Source organism: Coregonus clupeaformis, chromosome 23, assembly GCF_020615455.1.
Source record: "Coregonus clupeaformis isolate EN_2021a chromosome 23, ASM2061545v1, whole genome shotgun sequence".
In the NCBI taxonomy this organism is placed as follows: Eukaryota; Metazoa; Chordata; class Actinopteri; order Salmoniformes; family Salmonidae; genus Coregonus; species Coregonus clupeaformis.
The window spans coordinates 52,903,623-52,929,162 of record NC_059214.1 but is presented as its reverse complement, the minus strand read 5'-3'; the positions used below and the strand labels follow the sequence as shown (position 1 = coordinate 52,929,162).

Below are 25,540 nucleotides of genomic sequence, written 5' to 3'. Positions count from 1 at the left end.
GGCGGCAACACAGACTAACTGGACATTCTATATGAGTAGTGCGTGACTCTAGGGCGGCAACACAGACTAACTGGACATTCTATATGAGTAGTGCGTGACTCTAGGGCGGCAACACAGACTAACTGGACATTCTATATGAGTAGTGCGTGACTCTAGGGTGGCAACACAGACTAACTGGACATTCTATATGAGTAGTGCGTGACTCTAGGGGCGGCAACACAGACTAACTGGACATTCTATATGAGTAGTGCGTGACTCTAGGGCGGCAACACAGACTAACTGGACATTCTATATGAGTAGTGCGTGACTCTAGGGTGGCAACACAGACTAACTGGACATTCTATATGAGTAGTGCGTGACTCTAGGGCGGCAACACAGACTAACTGGACATTCTATATGAGTAGTGCGTGACTCTAGGGGCGGCAACACAGACTAACTGGACATTCTATATGAGTAGTGCGTGACTCTAGGGCTGGCAACACAGACTAACTGGACATTCTATATGAGTAGTGCGTGACTCTAGGGTGGCAACACAGACTAACTGGACATTCTATATGAGTAGTGCGTGACTCTAGGGTGGCAACACAGACTAACTGGACATTCTATATGAGTAGTGCGTGACTCTGGGGTGGCAACACAGACTAACTGGACATTCTATATGAGTAGTGCGTGACTCTAGGGTGGCAACACAGACTAACTGGACATTCTATATGAGTAGTGCGTGACTCTAGGGTGGCAACACAGACTAACTGGACATTCTATATGAGTAGTGCGTGACTCTAGGGTGGCAACACAGACTAACTGGACATTCTATATGAGTAGTGCGTGACTCTAGGGTGGCAACACAGACTAACTGGACATTCTATATGAGTAGTGCGTGACTCTGGGGTGGCAACACAGACTAACTGGACATTCTATATGAGTAGTGCGTGACTCTAGGGGTGGCAACACAGACTAACTGGACATTCTATATGAGTAGTGCGTGACTCTAGGGTGGCAACACAGACTAACTGGACATTCTATATGAGTAGTGCGTGACTCTAGGGCGGCAACACAGACTAACTGGACATTCTATATGAGTAGTGCGTGACTCTAGGGTGGCAACACAGACTAACTGGACATTCTATATGAGTAGTGCGTGACTCTAGGGTGGCAACACAGACTAACTGGACATTCTATATGAGTAGTGCGTGACTCTAGGGTGGCAACACAGACTAACTGGACATTCTATATGAGTAGTGCGTGACTCTAGGGTGGCAACACAGACTAACTGGACATTCTATATGAGTAGTGCGTGACTCTAGGGTGGCAACACAGACTAACTGGACATTCTATATGAGTAGTGCGTGACTCTAGGGTGGCAACACAGACTAACTGGACATTCTATATGAGTAGTGCGTGACTCTAGGGCGGCAACACAGACTAACTGGACATTCTATATGAGTAGTGCGTGACTCTAGGGTGGCAACACAGACTAACTGGACATTCTATATGAGTAGTGCGTGACTCTAGGGTGGCAACACAGACTAACTGGACATTCTATATGAGTAGTGCGTGACTCTAGGGTGGCAACACAGACTAACTGGACATTCTATATGAGTAGTGCGTGACTCTAGGGTGGCAACACAGACTAACTGGACATTCTATATGAGTAGTGCGTGACTCTAGGGGTGGCAACACAGACTAACTGGACATTCTATATGAGTAGTGCGTGACTCTAGGGTGGCAACACAGACTAACTGGACATTCTATATGAGTAGTGCGTGACTCTGGGGTGGCAACACAGACTAACTGGACATTCTATATGAGTAGTGCGTGACTCTAGGGTGGCAACACAGACTAACTGGACATTCTATATGAGTAGTGCGTGACTCTAGGGTGGCAACACAGACTAACTGGACATTCTATATGAGTAGTGCGTGACTCTAGGGCGGCAACACAGACTAACTGGACATTCTATATGAGTAGTGCGTGACTCTAGGGTGGCAACACAGACTAACTGGACATTCTATATGAGTAGTGCGTGACTCTAGGGTGGCAACACAGACTAACTGGACATTCTATATGAGTAGTGCGTGACTCTAGGGGTGGCAACACAGACTAACTGGACATTCTATATGAGTAGTGCGTGACTCTAGGGTGGCAACACAGACTAACTGGACATTCTATATGAGTAGTGCGTGACTCTAGGGTGGCAACACAGACTAACTGGACATTCTATATGAGTAGTGCGTGACTCTAGGGTGGCAACACAGACTAACTGGACATTCTATATGAGTAGTGCGTGACTCTAGGGTGGCAACACAGACTAACTGGACATTCTATATGAGTAGTGCGTGACTCTAGGGCGGCAACACAGACTAACTGGACATTCTATATGAGTAGTGCGTGACTCTAGGGTGGCAACACAGACTAACTGGACATTCTATATGAGTAGTGCGTGACTCTAGGGTGGCAACACAGACTAACTGGACATTCTATATGAGTAGTGCGTGACTCTAGGGTGGCAACACAGACTAACTGGACATTCTATATGAGTAGTGCGTGACTCTAGGGTGGCAACACAGACTAACTGGACATTCTATATGAGTAGTGCGTGACTCTAGGGTGGCAACACGGACTAACTGGACATTCTATATGAGTAGTGCGTGACTCTAGGGCGGCAACACAGACTAACTGGACATTCTATATGAGTAGTGCGTGACTCTAGGGCGGCAACACAGACTAACTGGACATTCTATATGAGTAGTGCGTGACTCTAGGGCGGCAACACAGACTAACTGGACATTCTATATGAGTAGTGCGTGACTCTAGGGTGGCAACACAGACTAACTGGACATTCTATATGAGTAGTGCGTGACTCTAGGGTGGCAACACAGACTAACTGGACATTCTATATGAGTAGTGCGTGACTCTAGGGTGGCAACACAGACTAACTGGACATTCTATATGAGTAGTGCGTGACTCTAGGGCGGCAACACAGACTAACTGGACATTCTATATGAGTAGTGCGTGACTCTAGGGTGGCAACACAGACTAACTGGACATTCTATATGAGTAGTGCGTGACTCTGGGTCGGCAACACAGACTAACTGGACATTCTATATGAGTAGTGCGTGACTCTAGGGCGGCAACACAGACTAACTGGACATTCTATATGAGTAGTGCGTGACTCTAGGGTGGCAACACAGACTAACTGGACATTCTATATGAGTAGTGCGTGACTCTAGGGCGGCAACACAGACTAACTGGACATTCTATTGAGTAGTGCGTGACTCTAGGGTGGCAACACAGACTAACTGGACATTCTATATGAGTAGTGCGTGACTCTAGGGCGGCAACACAGACTAACTGGACATTCTATATGAGTAGTGCGTGACTCTAGGGTGGCAACACAGACTAACTGGACATTCTATATGAGTAGTGCGTGACTCTAGGGTGGCAACACAGACTAACTGGACATTCTATATGAGTAGTGCACACAGACTGACATCTAGGAGTGGCAACACAGACTAACTGGACATTCTATATGAGTAGTGCGTGACTCTAGGGTGGCAACACAGACTAACTGGACATTCTATATGAGTAGTGCGTGACTCTAGGGTGGCAACACAGACTAACTGGACATTCTATATGAGTAGTGCGTGACTCTAGGGCGGCAACACAGACTAACTGGACATTCTATATGAGTAGTGCGTGACTCTAGGGTGGCAACACAGACTAACTGGACATTCTATATGAGTAGTGCGTGACTCTAGGGTGGCAACACAGACTAACTGGACATTCTATATGAGTAGTGCGTGACTCTAGGGTGGCAACACAGACTAACTGGACATTCTATATGAGTAGTGCGTGACTCTAGGGTGGCAACACAGACTAACTGGACATTCTATATGAGTAGTGCGTGACTCTAGGGTGGCAACACAGACTAACTGGACATTCTATATGAGTAGTGCGTGACTCTAGGGTTGGCAACACAGACTAACTGGACATTCTATATGAGTAGTGCGTGACTCTAGGGTGGCAACACAGACTAACTGGACATTCTATATGAGTAGTGCGTGACTCTAGGGTGGCAACACAGACTAACTGGACATTCTATATGAGTAGTGCGTGACTCTAGGGTGGCAACACAGACTAACTGGACATTCTATATGAGTAGTGCGTGACTCTAGGGCGGCAACACAGACTAACTGGACATTCTATATGAGTAGTGCGTGACTCTAGGGTGGCAACACAGACTAACTGGACATTCTATATGAGTAGTGCGTGACTCTAGGGGCGGCAACACAGACTAACTGGACATTCTATATGAGTAGTGCGTGACTCTAGGGTGGCAACACAGACTAACTGGACATTCTATATGAGTAGTGCGTGACTCTAGGGGTGGCAACACAGACTAACTGGACATTCTATATGAGTAGTGCGTGACTCTAGGGTGGCAACACAGACTAACTGGACATTCTATATGAGTAGTGCGTGACTCTAGGGTGGCAACACAGACTAACTGGACATTCTATATGAGTAGTGCGTGACTCTAGGGGTGGCAACACAGACTAACTGGACATTCTATATGAGTAGTGCGTGACTCTAGGGGTGGCAACACAGACTAACTGGACATTCTATATGAGTAGTGCGTGACTCTAGGGTGGCAACACAGACTAACTGGACATTCTATATGAGTAGTGCGTGACTCTAGGGTGGCAACACAGACTAACTGGACATTCTATATGAGTAGTGCGTGACTCTAGGGTGGCAACACAGACTAACTGGACATTCTATATGAGTAGTGCGTGACTCTAGGCGGCAACACAGACTAACTGGACATTCTATATGAGTAGTGCGTGACTCTAGGGTGGCAACACAGACTAACTGGACATTCTATATGAGTAGTGCGTGACTCTAGGGCGGCAACACAGACTAACTGGACATTCTATATGAGTAGTGCGTGACTCTAGGGGTGGCAACACAGACTAACTGGACATTCTATATGAGTAGTGCGTGACTCTAGGGTGGCAACACAGACTAACTGGACATTCTATATGAGTAGTGCGTGACTCTAGGGCGGCAACACAGACTAACTGGACATTCTATATGAGACTCTAGGGCGGCAACACAGACTAACTGGACATTCTATATGGGTAGTGCGTGACTCTAGGGTGGCAACACAGACTAACTGGACATTCTATATGAGTAGTGCGTGACTCTAGGGTGGCAACACAGACTAACTGGACATTCTATATGAGTAGTGCGTGACTCTAGGGTGGCAACACAGACTAACTGGACATTCTATATGAGTAGTGCGTGACTCTAGGTGGCAACACAGACTAACTGGACATTCTATATGAGTAGTGCGTGACTCTAGGGTGGCAACACAGACTAACTGGACATTCTATATGAGTAGTGCGTGACTCTAGGGGTGGCAACACAGACTAACTGGACATTCTATATGAGTAGTGCGTGACTCTAGGGGTGGCAACACAGACTAACTGGACATTCTATATGAGTAGTGCGTGACTCTAGGGTGGCAACACAGACTAACTGGACATTCTATATGAGTAGTGCGTGACTCTAGGGGGCAACACAGACTAACTGGACATTCTATATGAGTAGTGCGTGACTCTAGGGTGGCAACACAGACTAACTGGACATTCTATATGAGTAGTGCGTGACTCTAGGGCGGCAACACAGACTAACTGGACATTCTATATGAGTAGTGCGTGACTCTAGGGTGGCAACACAGACTAACTGGACATTCTATTGAGTAGTGCGTGACTCTAGGGTGGCAACACAGACTAACTGGACATTCTATATGAGTAGTGCGTGACTCTAGGGCGGCAACACAGACTAACTGGACATTCTATATGAGTAGTGCGTGACTCTAGGGGGGCAACACAGACTAACTGGACATTCTATATGAGTAGTGCGTGACTCTAGGGCGGCAACACAGACTAACTGGACATTCTATATGAGTAATGCGTGACTCTAGGGTGGCAACACAGACTAACTGGACATTCTATATGAGTAGTGCGTGACTCTAGGGCGGCAACACAGACTAACTGGACATTCTATATGAGTAGTGCGTGACTCTAGGGTGGCAACACAGACTAACTGGACATTCTATATGAGTAGTGCGTGACTCTAGGGTGGCAACACAGACTAACTGGACATTCTATATGAGTAGTGCGTGACTCTAGGGGCGGCAACACAGACTAACTGGACATTCTATATGAGTAGTGCGTGACTCTAGGGTGGCAACACAGACTAACTGGACATTCTATATGAGTAGTGCGTGACTCTAGGGTGGCAACACAGACTAACTGGACATTCTATATGAGTAGTGCGTGACTCTAGGGTGGCAACACAGACTAACTGGACATTCTATATGAGTAGTGCGTGACTCTAGGGTGGCAACACAGACTAACTGGACATTCTATATGAGTAGTGCGTGACTCTAGGGTGGCAACACAGACTAACTGGACATTCTATATGAGTAGTGCGTGACTCTAGGGTGGCAACACAGACTAACTGGACATTCTATATGAGTAGTGCGTGACTCTAGGGGTGGCAACACAGACTAACTGGACATTCTATATGAGTAGTGCGTGACTCTAGGGTGGCAACACAGACTAACTGGACATTCTATATGAGTAGTGCGTGACTCTAGGGGTGGCAACACAGACTAACTGGACATTCTATATGAGTAGTGCGTGACTCTAGGGCGGCAACACAGACTAACTGGACATTCTATATGAGTAGTGCGTGACTCTAGGGTGGCAACACAGACTAACTGGACATTCTATATGAGTAGTGCGTGACTCTAGGGTGGCAACACAGACTAACTGGACATTCTATATGAGTAGTGCGTGACTCTAGGGTGGCAACACAGACTAACTGGACATTCTATATGAGTAGTGCGTGACTCTAGGCGGCAACACAGACTAACTGGACATTCTATAGAGTAGTGCGTGACTCTAGGGCGGCAACACAGACTAACTGGACATTCTATATGAGTAGTGCGTGACTCTAGGGTGGCAACACAGACTAACTGGACATTCTATATGAGTAGTGCGTGACTCTAGGGTGGCAACACAGACTAACTGGACATTCTATATGAGTAGTGCGTGACTCTAGGGCGGCAACACAGACTAACTGGACATTCTATATGAGTAGTGCGTGACTCTAGGGTGGCAACACAGACTAACTGGACATTCTATATGAGTAGTGCGTGACTCTAGGGCGGCAACACAGACTAACTGGACATTCTATATGAGTAGTGCGTGACTCTAGGGTGGCAACACAGACTAACTGGACATTCTATATGAGTAGTGCGTGACTCTAGGGGTGGCAACACAGACTAACTGGACATTCTATATGAGTAGTGCGTGACTCTAGGGTGGCAACACAGACTAACTGGACATTCTATATGAGTAGTGCGTGACTCTAGGGTGGCAACACAGACTAACTGGACATTCTATATGAGTAGTGCGTGACTCTAGGGTGGCAACACAGACTAACTGGACATTCTATATGAGTAGTGCGTGACTCTAGGGTGGCAACACGGACTAACTGGACATTCTATATGAGTAGTGCGTGACTCTAGGGCGGCAACACAGACTAACTGGACATTCTATATGAGTAGTGCGTGACTCTAGGGCGGCAACACAGACTAACTGGACATTCTATATGAGTAGTGCGTGACTCTAGGGTGGCAACACAGACTAACTGGACATTCTATATGAGTAGTGCGTGACTCTAGGCCGGCAACACAGACTAACTGGACATTCTATATGAGTAGTGCGTGACTCTAGGGTGGCAACACGGACTAACTGGACATTCTATATGAGTAGTGCGTGACTCTAGGGTGGCAACACAGACTAACTGGACATTCTATATGAGTAGTGCGTGACTCTAGGGTGGCAACACAGACTAACTGGACATTCTATATGAGTAGTGCGTGACTCTAGGGTGGCAACACAGACTAACTGGACATTCTATATGAGTAGTGCGTGACTCTAGGGCTGGCAACACAGACTAACTGGACATTCTATATGAGTAGTGCGTGACTCTAGGGCGGCAACACAGACTAACTGGACATTCTATATGAGTAGTGCGTGACTCTAGGGTGGCAACACAGACTAACTGGACATTCTATATGAGTAGTGCGTGACTCTAGGGTGGCCACAGACTAACTGGACATTCTATGAGTAGTGCGTGACTCTAGGGCAACACGGACTAACTGGACATTCTATATGAGTAGTGCGTGACTCTAGGGTGGCAACACAGACTAACTGGACATTCTATATGAGTAGTGCGTGACTCTAGGGTGGCAACACAGACTAACTGGACATTCTATATGAGTAGTGCGTGACTCTAGGGTGGCAACACAGACTAACTGGACATTCTATATGAGTAGTGCGTGACTCTAGGGTGGCAACACAGACTAACTGGACATTCTATATGAGTAGTGCGTGACTCTAGGGCGGCAACACAGACTAACTGGACATTCTATATGAGTAGTGCGTGACTCTAGGGCGGCAACACGGACTAACTGGACATTCTATATGAGTAGTGCGTGACTCTAGGGTGGCAACACAGACTAACTGGACATTCTATATGAGTAGTGCGTGACTCTAGGGTGGCAACACAGACTAACTGGACATTCTATATGAGTAGTGCGTGACTCTAGGGGTGGCAACACGGACTAACTGGACATTCTATATGAGTAGTGCGTGACTCTAGGGTGGCAACACAGACTAACTGGACATTCTATATGAGTAGTGCGTGACTCTAGGGCGGCAACACAGACTAACTGGACATTCTATATGAGTAGTGCGTGACTCTAGGGTGGCAACACAGACTAACTGGACATTCTATATGAGTAGTGCGTGACTCTAGGGCGGCAACACAGACTAACTGGACATTCTATATGAGTAGTGCGTGACTCTAGGGTGGCAACACGGACTAACTGGACATTCTATATGAGTAGTGCGTGACTCTAGGGTGGCAACACAGACTAACTGGACATTCTATATGAGTAGTGCGTGACTCTAGGGTGGCAACACAGACTAACTGGACATTCTATATGAGTAGTGCGTGACTCTAGGGTGGCAACACAGACTAACTGGACATTCTATATGAGTAGTGCGTGACTCTAGGGTGGCAACACAGACTAACTGGACATTCTATATGAGTAGTGCGTGACTCTAGGGTGGCAACACAGACTAACTGGACATTCTATATGAGTAGTGCGTGACTCTAGGGTGGCAACACAGACTAACTGGACATTCTATATGAGTAGTGCGTGACTCTAGGGTGGCAACACAGACTAACTGGACATTCTATATGAGTAGTGCGTGACTCTAGGGTGGCAACACGGACTAACTGGACATTCTATATGAGTAGTGCGTGACTCTAGGGGTGGCAACACAGACTAACTGGACATTCTATATGAGTAGTGCGTGACTCTAGGGTGGCAACACAGACTAACTGGACATTCTATATGAGTAGTGCGTGACTCTAGGGTGGCAACACAGACTAACTGGACATTCTATATGAGTAGTGCGTGACTCTAGGGTGGCAACACAGACTAACTGGACATTCTATATGAGTAGTGCGTGACTCTAGGGTGGCAACACAGACTAACTGGACATTCTATATGAGTAGTGCGTGACTCTAGGGCGGCAACACGGACTAACTGGACATTCTATATGAGTAGTGCGTGACTCTAGGGTGGCAACACAGACTAACTGGACATTCTATATGAGTAGTGCGTGACTCTAGGGTGGCAACACGGACTAACTGGACATTCTATATGAGTAGTGCGTGACTCTAGGGTGGCAACACAGACTAACTGGACATTCTATATGAGTAGTGCGTGACTCTAGGGTGGCAACACAGACTAACTGGACATTCTATATGAGTAGTGCGTGACTCTAGGGTGGCAACACAGACTAACTGGACATTCTATATGAGTAGTGCGTGACTCTAGGGTGGCAACACAGACTAACTGGACATTCTATATGAGTAGTGCGTGACTCTAGGGTGGCAACACAGACTAACTGGACATTCTATATGAGTAGTGCGTGACTCTAGGGTGGCAACACAGACTAACTGGACATTCTATATGAGTAGTGCGTGACTCTAGGGGTGGCAACACAGACTAACTGGACATTCTATATGAGTAGTGCGTGACTCTAGGGTGGCAACACAGACTAACTGGACATTCTATATGAGTAGTGCGTGACTCTAGGGTGGCAACACAGACTAACTGGACATTCTATATGAGTAGTGCGTGACTCTAGGGTGGCAACACAGACTAACTGGACATTCTATATGAGTAGTGCGTGACTCTAGGGTGGCAACACGGACTAACTGGACATTCTATATGAGTAGTGCGTGACTCTAGGGTGGCAACACGGACTAACTGGACATTCTATATGAGTAGTGCGTGACTCTAGGGTGGCAACACAGACTAACTGGACATTCTATATGAGTAGTGCGTGACTCTAGGGCGGCAACACAGACTAACTGGACATTCTATATGAGTAGTGCGTGACTCTAGGGTGGCAACACAGACTAACTGGACATTCTATATGAGTAGTGCGTGACTCTAGGGTGGCAACACAGACTAACTGGACATTCTATATGAGTAGTGCGTGACTCTAGGGTGGCAACACAGACTAACTGGACATTCTATATGAGTAGTGCGTGACTCTAGGGTGGCAACACAGACTAACTGGACATTCTATATGAGTAGTGCGTGACTCTAGGGCGGCAACACAGACTAACTGGACATTCTATATGAGTAGTGCGTGACTCTAGGGTGGCAACACAGACTAACTGGACATTCTATATGAGTAGTGCGTGACTCTAGGGTGGCAACACAGACTAACTGGACATTCTATATGAGTAGTGCGTGACTCTAGGGTGGCAACACGGACTAACTGGACATTCTATATGAGTAGTGCGTGACTCTAGGGTGGCAACACAGACTAACTGGACATTCTATATGAGTAGTGCGTGACTCTAGGGTGGCAACACAGACTAACTGGACATTCTATATGAGTAGTGCGTGACTCTAGGGTGGCAACACAGACTAACTGGACATTCTATATGAGTAGTGCGTGACTCTAGGGTGGCAACACAGACTAACTGGACATTCTATATGAGTAGTGCGTGACTCTAGGGTGGCAACACAGACTAACTGGACATTCTATATGAGTAGTGCGTGACTCTAGGGTGGCAACACAGACTAACTGGACATTCTATATGAGTAGTGCGTGACTCTAGGGTGGCAACACAGACTAACTGGACATTCTATATGAGTAGTGCGTGACTCTAGGGTGGCAACACAGACTAACTGGACATTCTATATGAGTAGTGCGTGACTCTAGGGTGGCAACACAGACTAACTGGACATTCTATATGAGTAGTGCGTGACTCTAGGGGTGGCAACACAGACTAACTGGACATTCTATATGAGTAGTGCGTGACTCTAGGGTGGCAACACAGACTAACTGGACATTCTATATGAGTAGTGCGTGACTCTAGGGTGGCAACACAGACTAACTGGACATTCTATATGAGTAGTGCGTGACTCTAGGGGTGGCAACACAGACTAACTGGACATTCTATATGAGTAGTGCGTGACTCTAGGGTGGCAACACAGACTAACTGGACATTCTATATGAGTAGTGCGTGACTCTAGGGTGGCAACACAGACTAACTGGACATTCTATATGAGTAGTGCGTGACTCTAGGGTGGCAACACAGACTAACTGGACATTCTATATGAGTAGTGCGTGACTCTAGGGGTGGCAACACAGACTAACTGGACATTCTATATGAGTAGTGCGTGACTCTAGGGTGGCAACACAGACTAACTGGACATTCTATATGAGTAGTGCGTGACTCTAGGGCGGCAACACAGACTAACTGGACATTCTATATGAGTAGTGCGTGACTCTAGGGCGGCAACACAGACTAACTGGACATTCTATATGAGTAGTGCGTGACTCTAGGGCGGCAACACAGACTAACTGGACATTCTATATGAGTAGTGCGTGACTCTAGGGCGGCAACACAGACTAACTGGACATTCTATATGAGTAGTGCGTGACTCTAGGGGTGGCAACACAGACTAACTGGACATTCTATATGAGTAGTGCGTGACTCTAGGGCGGCAACACAGACTAACTGGACATTCTATATGAGTAGTGCGTGACTCTAGGGCGGCAACACAGACTAACTGGACATTCTATATGAGTAGTGCGTGACTCTAGGGTGGCAACACAGACTAACTGGACATTCTATATGAGTAGTGCGTGACTCTAGGGTGGCAACACGGACTAACTGGACATTCTATATGAGTAGTGGTGACTCTAGGGTGGCAACACAGACTAACTGGACATTCTATATGAGTAGTGCGTGACTCTAGGGCGGCAACACGGACTAACTGGACATTCTATATGAGTAGTGCGTGACTCTAGGGCGGCAACACAGACTAACTGGACATTCTATATGAGTAGTGCGTGACTCTAGGGTGGCAACACGGACTAACTGGACATTCTATATGAGTAGTGCGTGACTCTAGGGGTGGCAACACAGACTAACTGGACATTCTATATGAGTAGTGCGTGACTCTAGGGTGGCAACACAGACTAACTGGACATTCTATATGAGTAGTGCGTGACTCTAGGGTGGCAACACAGACTAACTGGACATTCTATATGAGTAGTGCGTGACTCTAGGGTGGCAACACAGACTAACTGGACATTCTATATGAGTAGTGCGTGACTCTAGGGTGGCAACACAGACTAACTGGACATTCTATATGAGTAGTGCGTGACTCTAGGGTGGCAACACGGACTAACTGGACATTCTATATGAGTAGTGCGTGACTCTAGGGTGGCAACACAGACTAACTGGACATTCTATATGAGTAGTGCGTGACTCTAGGGCGGCAACACAGACTAACTGGACATTCTATATGAGTAGTGCGTGACTCTAGGGGTGGCAACACAGACTAACTGGACATTCTATATGAGTAGTGCGTGACTCTAGGGCGGCAACACAGACTAACTGGACATTCTATATGAGTAGTGCGTGACTCTAGGGTGGCAACACAGACTAACTGGACATTCTATATGAGTAGTGCGTGACTCTAGGGTGGCAACACAGACTAACTGGACATTCTATATGAGTAGTGCGTGACTCTAGGGTGGCAACACAGACTAACTGGACATTCTATATGAGTAGTGCGTGACTCTAGGGTGGCAACACAGACTAACTGGACATTCTATATGAGTAGTGCGTGACTCTAGGGTGGCAACACAGACTAACTGGACATTCTATATGAGTAGTGCGTGACTCTAGGGTGGCAACACGGACTAACTGGACATTCTATATGAGTAGTGCGTGACTCTAGGGTGGCAACACAGACTAACTGGACATTCTATATGAGTAGTGCGTGACTCTAGGGTGGCAACACAGACTAACTGGACATTCTATATGAGTAGTGCGTGACTCTAGGGTGGCAACACAGACTAACTGGACATTCTATATGAGTAGTGCGTGACTCTAGGTGGCAACACAGACTAACTGGACATTCTATATGAGTAGTGCGTGACTCTAGGGTGGCAACACAGACTAACTGGACATTCTATATGAGTAGTGCGTGACTCTAGGGTGGCAACACAGACTAACTGGACATTCTATATGAGTAGTGCGTGACTCTAGGGCGGCAACACAGACTAACTGGACATTCTATATGAGTAGTGCGTGACTCTAGGGGTGGCAACACAGACTAACTGGACATTCTATATGAGTAGTGCGTGACTCTAGGGTGGCAACACAGACTAACTGGACATTCTATATGAGTAGTGCGTGACTCTAGGGCGGCAACACGGACTAACTGGACATTCTATATGAGTAGTGCGTGACTCTAGGGGTGGCAACACAGACTAACTGGACATTCTATATGAGTAGTGCGTGACTCTAGGGTGGCAACACAGACTAACTGGACATTCTATATGAGTAGTGCGTGACTCTAGGGTGGCAACACAGACTAACTGGACATTCTATATGAGTAGTGCGTGACTCTAGGGGTGGCAACACAGACTAACTGGACATTCTATATGAGTAATGCGTGACTCTAGGGTGGCAACACAGACTAACTGGACATTCTATATGAGTAGTGCGTGACTCTAGGGTGGCAACACAGACTAACTGGACATTCTATATGAGTAGTGCGTGACTCTAGGGTGGCAACACAGACTAACTGGACATTCTATATGAGTAGTGCGTGACTCTAGGGTGGCAACACAGACTAACTGGACATTCTATATGAGTAGTGCGTGACTCTAGGGTGGCAACACAGACTAACTGGACATTCTATATGAGTAGTGCGTGACTCTAGGGTGGCAACACAGACTAACTGGACATTCTATATGAGTAGTGCGTGACTCTAGGGGCGGCAACACAGACTAACTGGACATTCTATATGAGTAGTGCGTGACTCTAGGGCGGCAACACAGACTAACTGGACATTCTATATGAGTAGTGCGTGACTCTAGGGCGGCAACACAGACTAACTGGACATTCTATATGAGTAGTGCGTGACTCTAGGGCGGCAACACAGACTAACTGGACATTCTATATGAGTAGTGCGTGACTCTAGGGCGGCAACACGGACTAACTGGACATTCTATATGAGTAGTGCGTGACTCTAGGGCGGCAACACAGACTAACTGGACATTCTATATGAGTAGTGCGTGACTCTAGGGCGGCAACACAGACTAACTGGACATTCTATATGAGTAGTGCGTGACTCTAGGGCGGCAACACAGACTAACTGGACATTCTATATGAGTAGTGCGTGACTCTAGGGGTGGCAACACAGACTAACTGGACATTCTATATGAGTAGTGCGTGACTCTAGGGTGGCAACACAGACTAACTGGACATTCTATATGAGTAGTGCGTGACTCTAGGGTGGCAACACAGACTAACTGGACATTCTATATGAGTAGTGCGTGACTCTAGGCGGCAACACGGACTAACTGGACATTCTATATGAGTAGTGCGTGACTCTAGGGTGGCAACACAGACTAACTGGACATTCTATATGAGTAGTGCGTGACTCTAGGGTGGCAACACAGACTAACTGGACATTCTATATGAGTAGTGCGTGACTCTAGGGCGCAACACAGACTAACTGGACATTCTATATGAGTAGTGCGTGACTCTAGGGTGGCAACACAGACTAACTGGACATTCTATATGAGTAGTGCGTGACTCTAGGGCGGCAACACAGACTAACTGGACATTCTATATGAGTAGTGCGTGACTCTAGGGCGGCAACACAGACTAACTGGACATTCTATATGAGTAGTGCGTGACTCTAGGGCGGCAACACAGACTAACTGGACATTCTATATGAGTAGTGCGTGACTCTAGGGTGGCAACACAGACTAACTGGACATTCTATATGAGTAGTGCGTGACTCTAGGGTGGCAACACAGACTAACTGGACATTCTATATGAGTAGTGCGTGACTCTAGGGTGGCAACACAGACTAACTGGACATTCTATATGAGTAGTGCGTGACTCTAGGGCGGCAACACAGACTAACTGGACATTCTATATGAGTAGTGCGTGACTCTAGGGCGGCAACACAGACTAACTGGACATTCTATATGAGTAGTGCGTGACTCTAGGGCGGCAACACAGACTAACTGGACATTCTATATGAGTAGTGCGTGACTCTAGGGCGGCAACACAGACTAACTGGACATTCTATATGAGTAGTGCGTGACTCTAGGGCGGCAACACAGACTAACTGGACATTCTATATGAGTAGTGCGTGACTCTAGGGTGGCAACACAGACTAACTGGACATTCTATATGAGTAGTGCGTGACTCTAGGGTGGCAACACAGACTAACTGGACATTCTATATGAGTAGTGCGTGACTCTAGGGTGGCAACACAGACTAACTGGACATTCTATATGAGTAAGTCGTGACTCTAGGGTGGCAACACAGACTAACTGGACATTCTATATGAGTAGTGCGTGACTCTAGGGTGGCAACACAGACTAACTGGACATTCTATATGAGTAGTGCGTGACTCTAGGGTGGCAACACAGACTAACTGGACATTCTATATGAGTAGTGCGTGACTCTAGGGTGGCAACACAGACTAACTGGACATTCTATATGAGTAGTGCGTGACTCTAGGGTGGCAACACTGACTAACTGGACATTCTATATGAGTAGTGCGTGACTCTAGGGCGGCAACACGGACTAACTGGACATTATATATGAGTAGTGCGTGACTCTAGGGCGGCAACACAGACTAACTGGACATTCTATATGAGTAGTGCGTGACTCTAGGGCGGCAACACAGACTAACTGGACATTCTATATGAGTAGTGCGTGACTCTAGGGCGGCAACACAGACTAACTGGACATTCTATATGAGTAGTGCGTGACTCTAGGGCGGCAACACAGACTAACTGGACATTCTATATGAGTAGTGCGTGACTCTAGGGCGGCAACACAGACTAACTGGACATTCTATATGAGTAGTGCGTGACTCTAGGGCGGCAACACAGACTAACTGGACATTCTATATGAGTAGTGCGTGACTCTAGGGGTGGCAACACAGACTAACTGGACATTCTATATGAGTAGTGCGTGACTCTAGGGTGGCAACACAGACTAACTGGACATTCTATATGAGTAGTGCGTGACTCTAGGGTGGCAACACAGACTACTGGACATTCTATAGTGGTGCGTGACTCTAGGGTGGCAACACAGACTAACTGGACATTCTATATGAGTAGTGCGTGACTCTAGGGTGGCAACACAGACTAACTGGACATTCTATATGAGTAGTGCGTGACTCTAGGGTGGCAACACAGACTAACTGGACATTCTATATGAGTAGTGCGTGACTCTAGGGTGGCAACACAGACTAACTGGACATTCTATATGAGTAGTGCGTGACTCTAGGGGGGCAACACGGACTAACTGGACATTCTATATGAGTAGTGCGTGACTAGGGCGGCAACACAGACTAACTGGACATTCTATATGAGTAGTGCGTGACTCTAGGGGGCAACACAGACTAACTGGACATTCTATATGAGTAGTGCGTGACTCTAGGGTGGCAACACAGACTAACTGGACATTCTATATGAGTAGTGCGTGACTCTAGGGCGGCAACACAGACTAACTGGACATTCTATATGAGTAGTGCGTGACTCTAGGGTGGCAACACAGACTAACTGGACATTCTATATGAGTAGTGCGTGACTCTAGGGTGGCAACACAGACTAACTGGACATTCTATATGAGTAGTGCGTGACTCTAGGGTGGCAACACAGACTAACTGGACATTCTATATGAGTAGTGCGTGACTCTAGGGGTGGCAACACAGACTAACTGGACATTCTATATGAGTAGTGCGTGACTCTAGGGTGGCAACACAGACTAACTGGACATTCTATATGAGTAGTGCGTGACTCTAGGGTGGCAACACAGACTAACTGGACATTCTATATGAGTAGTGCGTGACTCTAGGGTGGCAACACAGACTAACTGGACATTCTATATGAGTAGTGCGTGACTCTAGGGTGGCAACACAGACTAACTGGACATTCTATATGAGTAGTGCGTGACTCTAGGGTGGCAACACAGACTAACTGGACATTCTATATGAGTAGTGCGTGACTCTAGGGTGGCAACACAGACTAACTGGACATTCTATATGAGTAGTGCGTGACTCTAGGGTGGCAACACAGACTAACTGGACATTCTATATGAGTAGTGCGTGACTCTAGGGTGGCAACACGGACTAACTGGACATTCTATATTAGTAGTGCGTGACTCTAGGGCGGCAACACGGACTAACTGGACATTATATATGAGTAGTGCGTGACTCTAGGGCGGCAACACAGACTAACTGGACATTCTATATGAGTAGTGCGTGACTCTAGGGCGGCAACACAGACTAACTGGACATTCTATATGAGTAGTGCGTGACTCTAGGGCGGCAACACAGACTAACTGGACATTCTATATGAGTAGTGGGTGACTCTAGGGCGGCAACACAGACTAACTGGACATTCTATATGAGTAGTGCGTGACTCTAGGGCGGCAACACAGACTAACTGGACATTCTATATGAGTAGTGCGTGACTCTAGGGTGGCAACACGGACTAACTGGACATTCTATATGAGTAGTGCGTGACTCTAGGGTGGCAACACAGACTAACTGGACATTCTATATGAGTAGTGCGTGACTCTAGGGTGGCAACACAGACTAACTGGACATTCTATATGAGTAGTGCGTGACTCTAGGGTGGCAACACAGACTAACTGGACATTCTATATGAGTAGTGCGTGACTCTAGGGTGGCAACACAGACTAACTGGACATTCTATATGAGTAGTGCGTGACTCTAGGGTGGCAACACAGACTAACTGGACATTCTATATGAGTAGTGCGTGACTCTAGGGTGGCAACACAGACTAACTGGACATTCTATATGAGTAGTGCGTGACTCTAGGTGGCAACACAGACTAACTGGACATTCTATATGAGTAGTGCGTGACTCTAGGGTGGCAACACAGACTAACTGGACATTCTATATGAGTAGTGCGTGACTCTATGGTGGCAACACAGACTAACTGGACATTCTATATGAGTAAGTGCGTGACTCTAGGGTGGCAACACAGACTAACTGGACATTCTATATGAGTAGTGCGTGACTCTAGGGGTGGCAACACGGACTAACTGGACATTCTATATGAGTAGTGCGTGACTCTAGGGTGGCAACACGGACTAACTGGACATTCTATATGAGTAGTGCGTGACTCTAGGCGGCAACACGGACTAACTGGACATTCTATATGAGTAGTGCGTGACTCTAGGGGCGGCAACACAGACTAACTGGACATTCTATATGAGTAGTGCGTGACTCTAGGGTGGCAACACAGACTAACTGGACATTCTATATGAGTAGTGCGTGACTCTAGGGTGGCAACACAGACTAACTGGACATTCTATATGAGTAGTGGGTGACTCTAGGGCGGCAACACAGACTAACTGGACATTCTATATGAGTAGTGCGTGACTCTAGGGCGGCAACACAGACTAACTGGACATTCTATATGAGTAGTGCGTGACTCTAGGGCGGCAACACAGACTAACTGGACATTCTATATGAGTAGTGCGTGACTCTAGGGTGGCAACACAGACTAACTGGACATTCTATATGAGTAGTGCGTGACTCTAGGGTGGCAACACAGACTAACTGGACATTCTATATGAGTAGTGCGTGACTCTAGGGTGGCAACACAGACTAACTGGACATTCTATATGAGTAGTGCGTGACTCTAGGGTGGCAACACGGACTAACTGGACATTCTATATGAGTAGTGCGTGACTCTAGGGCGGCAACACGGACTAACTGGACATTCTATATGAGTAGTGCGTGACTCTAGGGCGGCAACACAGACTAACTGGACATTCTATATGAGTAGTGCGTGACTCTAGGGTGGCAACACAGACTAACTGGACATTCTATATGAGTAGTGCGTGACTCTAGGGTGGCAACACAGACTAACTGGACATTCTATATGAGTAGTGGGTGACTCTAGGGCGGCAACACAGACTAACTGGACATTCTATATGAGTAGTGCGTGACTCTAGGGCGGCAACACAGACTAACTGGACATTCTATATGAGTAGTGCGTGACTCTAGGGCGGCAACACAGACTAACTGGACATTCTATATGAGTAGTGCGTGACTCTAGGGTGGCAACACAGACTAACTGGACATTCTATATGAGTAGTGCGTGACTCCTAGGGTGGCAACACAGACTAACTGGACATTCTATATGAGTAGTGCGTGACTCTAGGGTGGCAACACAGACTAACTGGACATTCTATATGAGTAGTGCGTGACTCTAGGGTGGCAACACAGACTAACTGGACATTCTATATGAGTAGTGCGTGACTCTAGGGTGGCAACACAGACTAACTGGACATTCTATATGAGTAGTGCGTGACTCTAGGGTGGCAACACAGACTAACTGGACATTCTATATGAGTAGTGCGTGACTCTAGGGCGGCAACACGGACTAACTGGACATTATATATGAGTAGTGCGTGACTCTAGGGCGGCAACACGGACTAACTGGACATTCTATATGAGTAGTGCGTGACTCTAGGGCGGCAACACAGACTAACTGGACATTCTATATGAGTAGTGCGTGACTCTAGGGCGGCAACACAGACTAACTGGACATTCTATATGAGTAGTGCGTGACTCTAGGGCGGCAACACAGACTAACTGGACATTCTATATGAGTAGTGCGTGACTCTAGGGCGGCAACACAGACTAACTGGACATTCTATATGAGTAGTGCGTGACTCTAGGGTGGCAACACAGACTAACTGGACATTCTATATGAGTAGTGCGTGACTCTAGGGCGGCAACACAGACTAACTGGACATTCTATATGAGTAGTGCGTGACTCTAGGGTGGCAACACAGACTAACTGGACATTCTATATGAGTAGTGCGTGACTCTAGGGTGGCAACACAGACTAACTGGACATTCTATATGAGTAGTGCGTGACTCTAGGGTGGCAACACAGACTAACTGGACATTCTATATGAGTAGTGCGTGACTCTAGGGTGGCAACACGGACTAACTGGACATTCTATATGAGTAGTGCGTGACTCTAGGGTGGCAACACGGACTAACTGGACATTCTATATGAGTAGTGCGTGACTCTAGGGCGGCAACACGGACTAACTGGACATTATATATGAGTAGTGCGTGACTCTAGGGCGGCAACACAGACTAACTGGACATTCTATATGAGTAGTGCGTGACTCTAGGGTGGCAACACAGACTAACTGGACATTCTATATGAGTAGTGCGTGACTCTAGGGCGGCAACACAGACTAACTGGACATTCTATATGAGTAGTGCGTGACTCTAGGGCGGCAACACAGACTAACTGGACATTCTATATGAGTAGTGCGTGACTCTAGGCGGCAACACAGACTAACTGGACATTCTATATGAGTAGTGCGTGACTCTAGGGCGGCAACACAGACTAACTGGACATTCTATATGAGTAGTGCGTGACTCTAGGGCGGCAACACAGACTAACTGGACATTCTATATGAGTAGTGCGTGACTCTAGGGCGGCAACACAGACTAACTGGACATTCTATATGAGTAGTGCGTGACTCTAGGGTGGCAACACGGACTAACTGGACATTCTATATGAGTAGTGCGTGACTCTAGGGTGGCAACACAGACTAACTGGACATTCTAAGTGATTTCAAACGGGTCTTTCTCCATTCTGATTATTTTATACTGTTCAATTCAACTTCAACCAAAATTTTCAGCATTTAAATCAATTTCTGCATTTCCTGCACTCATTTGAGATCATTTGCCACGGATGGCTGCACGATATTGGCAAACAATCTAGGCCTTATTTTTAACCAAATGTTGCAATTGCGATTTGACTTGTGATTTAGAGCAAAACACTTGGGTGAACTGTTGGAATCACGGAAAAATAATGATTATTCAAATTCTATAGTTAGAATATAATAGTGGGCACTTTGAATATAGTTTGACATGACAACAAATGAAAATGCCAGGATAGGAACCAAAGTGTTGACAAGTGTTTCCTAGGGGACCCTATAATCTTTGGCTACATTTAATGTTTTCACTTAACTACTTCATGTAGTTAACATATTCTTCCTTCACGTATACGTCTTTGATTTAGAAGATGCTGTTGCCTGAAAAAACTGATTTAGGTCTATACCATCTGTGGTATAATCAGACTGTACAGTGCCTTCGGAAAGTATTCAGACCCCTTGACTTTTCCCACACTTTATTAGGTTACAGCCTTATCAATCTACACACAATATCCCATACCTCTGGGGTATGACGCTACAAGCTTGGTACACCTGTATTTGGGGAGTTTCTCCCATTCTTCTCTGCAGATCCTCTCAAGCTCTCAGGTTGGGGAGCGTTGCTGCACAGCTATTTTCAGGTCTCTCCAGAGATGTTCGATCGGGTTCAAGTCCAGGCTCTGGCTGGGCCACTCAAGGATATTCAGAGACTTGTCCAGAAAGCCACTCCTGCGTTGTCTTGGCTGTGTGCTTAGGGTCATTGTCCTGTTGGAAGGCGTTCGCCACAGTCTGAGGTCCTGAGCGCTCTGGAGCAGGTTTTCATCACGGATCTCTCTGTACTTTGCTCCGTTCATCTTTGCCTCGATCCTGACTAGTCTCCCAGTCCCTCCCGGTGAAAAACACCCCCACTACATGATGCTGCCACCACCATGCTTCACCATAGGGATGGTGCCAGGTTCCCTCCAGACGTGACGCTTGACATTCAGGCCAAAGAGTTAAATCTTGGTTTCATCAGACCAGAGAATGTTGTGTCTTATGGTCTGAGAGTCTTTAGGTGCCTTTTGGCAAACTCCAAGTGGGCTGTCATGTGCCTTTTACTCCCGAGGGGTGCAGCGGTCTAAGGCACTGCATCTCAGTGCTACAGGCGTCACTACAGACCCTGGTTCGATTCCAGGCTGTATCACAATCCGGCCGTGATTGGGAGTCCCATAGAGCGGCGCACAATTGGCCCAGCGTCGTCCGGGTTTGGCCGGGGTAGGCCGTCATTGTAAATAAGAATTTGTTCTTAACTGACTTGCCTAGTTTAAATAAATGTTTAAAAAACAACATAAAGGCCTGATTGGTGGTGTGCTGCAGAGATGGTTGTCCTTCTGGAAGGTTCTCCCATCTCCACAGAGGAACTCTGGAACTCTGTCAGAGTGACCATCGGGTTCTTGGTCACCTCCCTGACCAAGGCCCTTCTCAGTTTGGCCGGGTGGCCAGCTCTAGGAAGAGTCTTGGTGGTTCCAAACTTCTTCCATTTAAGAATGATGGAGGCCACTGTGTTCTTGGGGACCTTCAATGCTGCAGACATTTTTTGGTACCCTTCCCCAGATCTGTGCCTCGACACAATCCTGTTTCGGAGCTCTACGGACAATTCCTTCGACCTCATGGCTTGGTTTTTGCTCTGACATGCACTGTCAACTGTGGGACCTTATATAGACAGGTGTGTGCCTTTCCAAATCATGTCCAATCAATTGAATTTACCACAGGTGGACTCCAATCAAGTTGTAGAAACATCTCAAGGATGATCAATGGAAACAGGATACACCTGAGCTCAATTTCGAGTCTCATAGCAAAGGGTCTGAATATTTATGTAAATACGTACATTTTAATTTTTAATACATTTGAAAAAATTTCGCAAAACTTGTTTTTTCGCTTTGTCATAATGGGGTATTGTGTGTAGATTGCTGAGGATTATTCTTTTTTAAATCCATTTTAGAATAAGGCTGTAACGTAACAAAATGTGGAAAAAGTCAAGGGGTCTGAATACTTTCCGAAGCCACTGTATAGCTAATTATGTTTGCTCTGACTCAGTACCTTTATTAACTAGCTAGCGGTTAGCATTAGTGGCTAACCCGATTTAGGCCCAACTTGCTAAGAAAAGAGAAACTAGCTGTTTGCAGATGTAAGAAACACCGTTATAGATAGTAAAGTAAAAACCCAAACCGGTCCGTGCATCAATAAATACGGTATAGCCTATCGCCCAGCCCTAAATCAAATCACATTGTATTCGTCACATGCTTAGTAAACAACAGGTGTATATTAACAGTTAAATGTTTACTTCAACAACCCAGAGAGAGAAAATAGAGAAATAATAGAAAAGTAAAACACGTAATAATAAATACACCACGAGCCATAGAACACAGAGAATAGAACACAGATAAGAGAACACAGATAAGAGAACACAGAGAATAGAACACAGAGAATAGAACACAGAGAATAGAACACAGAGAATAGAACACAGAGAATAGAACACAGAGAATAGAACACAGAGAATAGAACACAGAGAAGAGAACACAGAGAAGAGAACACAGAGAATAGAACACAGAGAATAGAACACAGAGAAGAGAACACAGATAAGAGAACACAGAGAATAGAACACAGAGAATAGCCTGGTCCTTGATCAGTTTGTGCTGTCAAATCAAATCAAATGTTTTGTCACATGCTTGGTAAACAACAGGTGTAGACTAACATTGAAATTCTTACGGGCCGTTCTCAACAATATAGACAGAAAAATAGAGACAAATTATAGAAAAAATACAAGGAATAAATACACAGAGTAACGATAACTTGGCTATATACACAGGGTACCAGTACCGAGACGATGTGCAGGGGTACGAGGTAATAACTAGGCTATATACACAGGGTACCAGTACTGAGACGATGTGTAGGGGTACGAGGTAATAACTTGGCTATATACACAGGGTACCAGTACTGAGACGATGTGCAGGGGTACGAGGTAATAACTAGGCTATATACACAGGGTACCAGTACTGAGACGATGTGCAGGGCTACGAGGTAATAACTTGGCTATATACACAGGGTACCAGTACTGAGACGATGTGCAGGGGTACGAGGTAATAACTTGGCTATATACACAGGGTACCAGTACCGAGACGATGTGTAGGGGTACGAGGTAATAACTTGGCTATATACACAGGGTACCAGTACTGAGACGATGTGCAGGGGTACGAGGTAATAACTTGGCTATATACACAGGGTACCAGTACCGAGACGATGTGTAGGGGTACGAGGTAATAACTTGGCTATATACACAGGGTACCAGGTAATAACATGGCTATATACACAGGGTACCAGTACCGAGACGATGTGCAGGGGTATGAGGTAATAACTTGGCTATATACACAGGGTACCAGTACCGAGACGATGTGTAGGGGTACGAGGTAATAACTTGGCTATATACACAGGGTACCAGTACCGAGACGATGTGCAGGGGTACGAGGTAATAACTTGGCTATATACACAGGGTACCAGTACCGAGACGATGTGCAGGGGTACGAGGTAATAACTTGGCTATATACACAGGGTACCAGTACCGAGATGATGTGCAGGGGTACGAGGTAATAACTTGGCTATATATACAGGGTACCAGTACCGAGACGATGTGCAGGGGTACGAGGTAATAACTTGGCTATATACACAGGGTACCAGTACCGAGATGATGTGCAGGGGTACGAGGTAATAACTTGGCTATATATACAGGGTACCAGTACCGAGACGATGTGCAGGGGTACGAGGTAATAACTTGGCTATATACACAGGGTACCAGTACCGAGATGATGTGCAGGGGTACGAGGTAATAACTTGGCTATATACACAGGGTACCAGTACCGAGACGATGTGCAGGGGTACGAGGTAATAACTTGGCTATATACACAGGGTACCAGTACCGAGACGATGTGCAGGGGTACGAGGTAATAACATGGCTATATACACAGGGTACCAGTACTGAGACGATGTGTAGGGGTACGAGGTAATAACTAGGCTATATACACAGGGTACCAGTACCGAGATGATGTGCAGGGGTACG

At 46.4% G+C, this 25,540-nt stretch overlaps 1 protein-coding gene across 1 annotated transcript in view; it reads left to right on the top strand.

The window, feature by feature from the left end:
* The window catches only part of si:dkey-230p4.1 (trichohyalin), an 85,011-nt gene that overhangs the window by 8,692 nt on the left and 50,779 nt on the right, over positions 1-25,540 (top strand). The gene's annotated exons all lie outside the window — the stretch shown is intronic.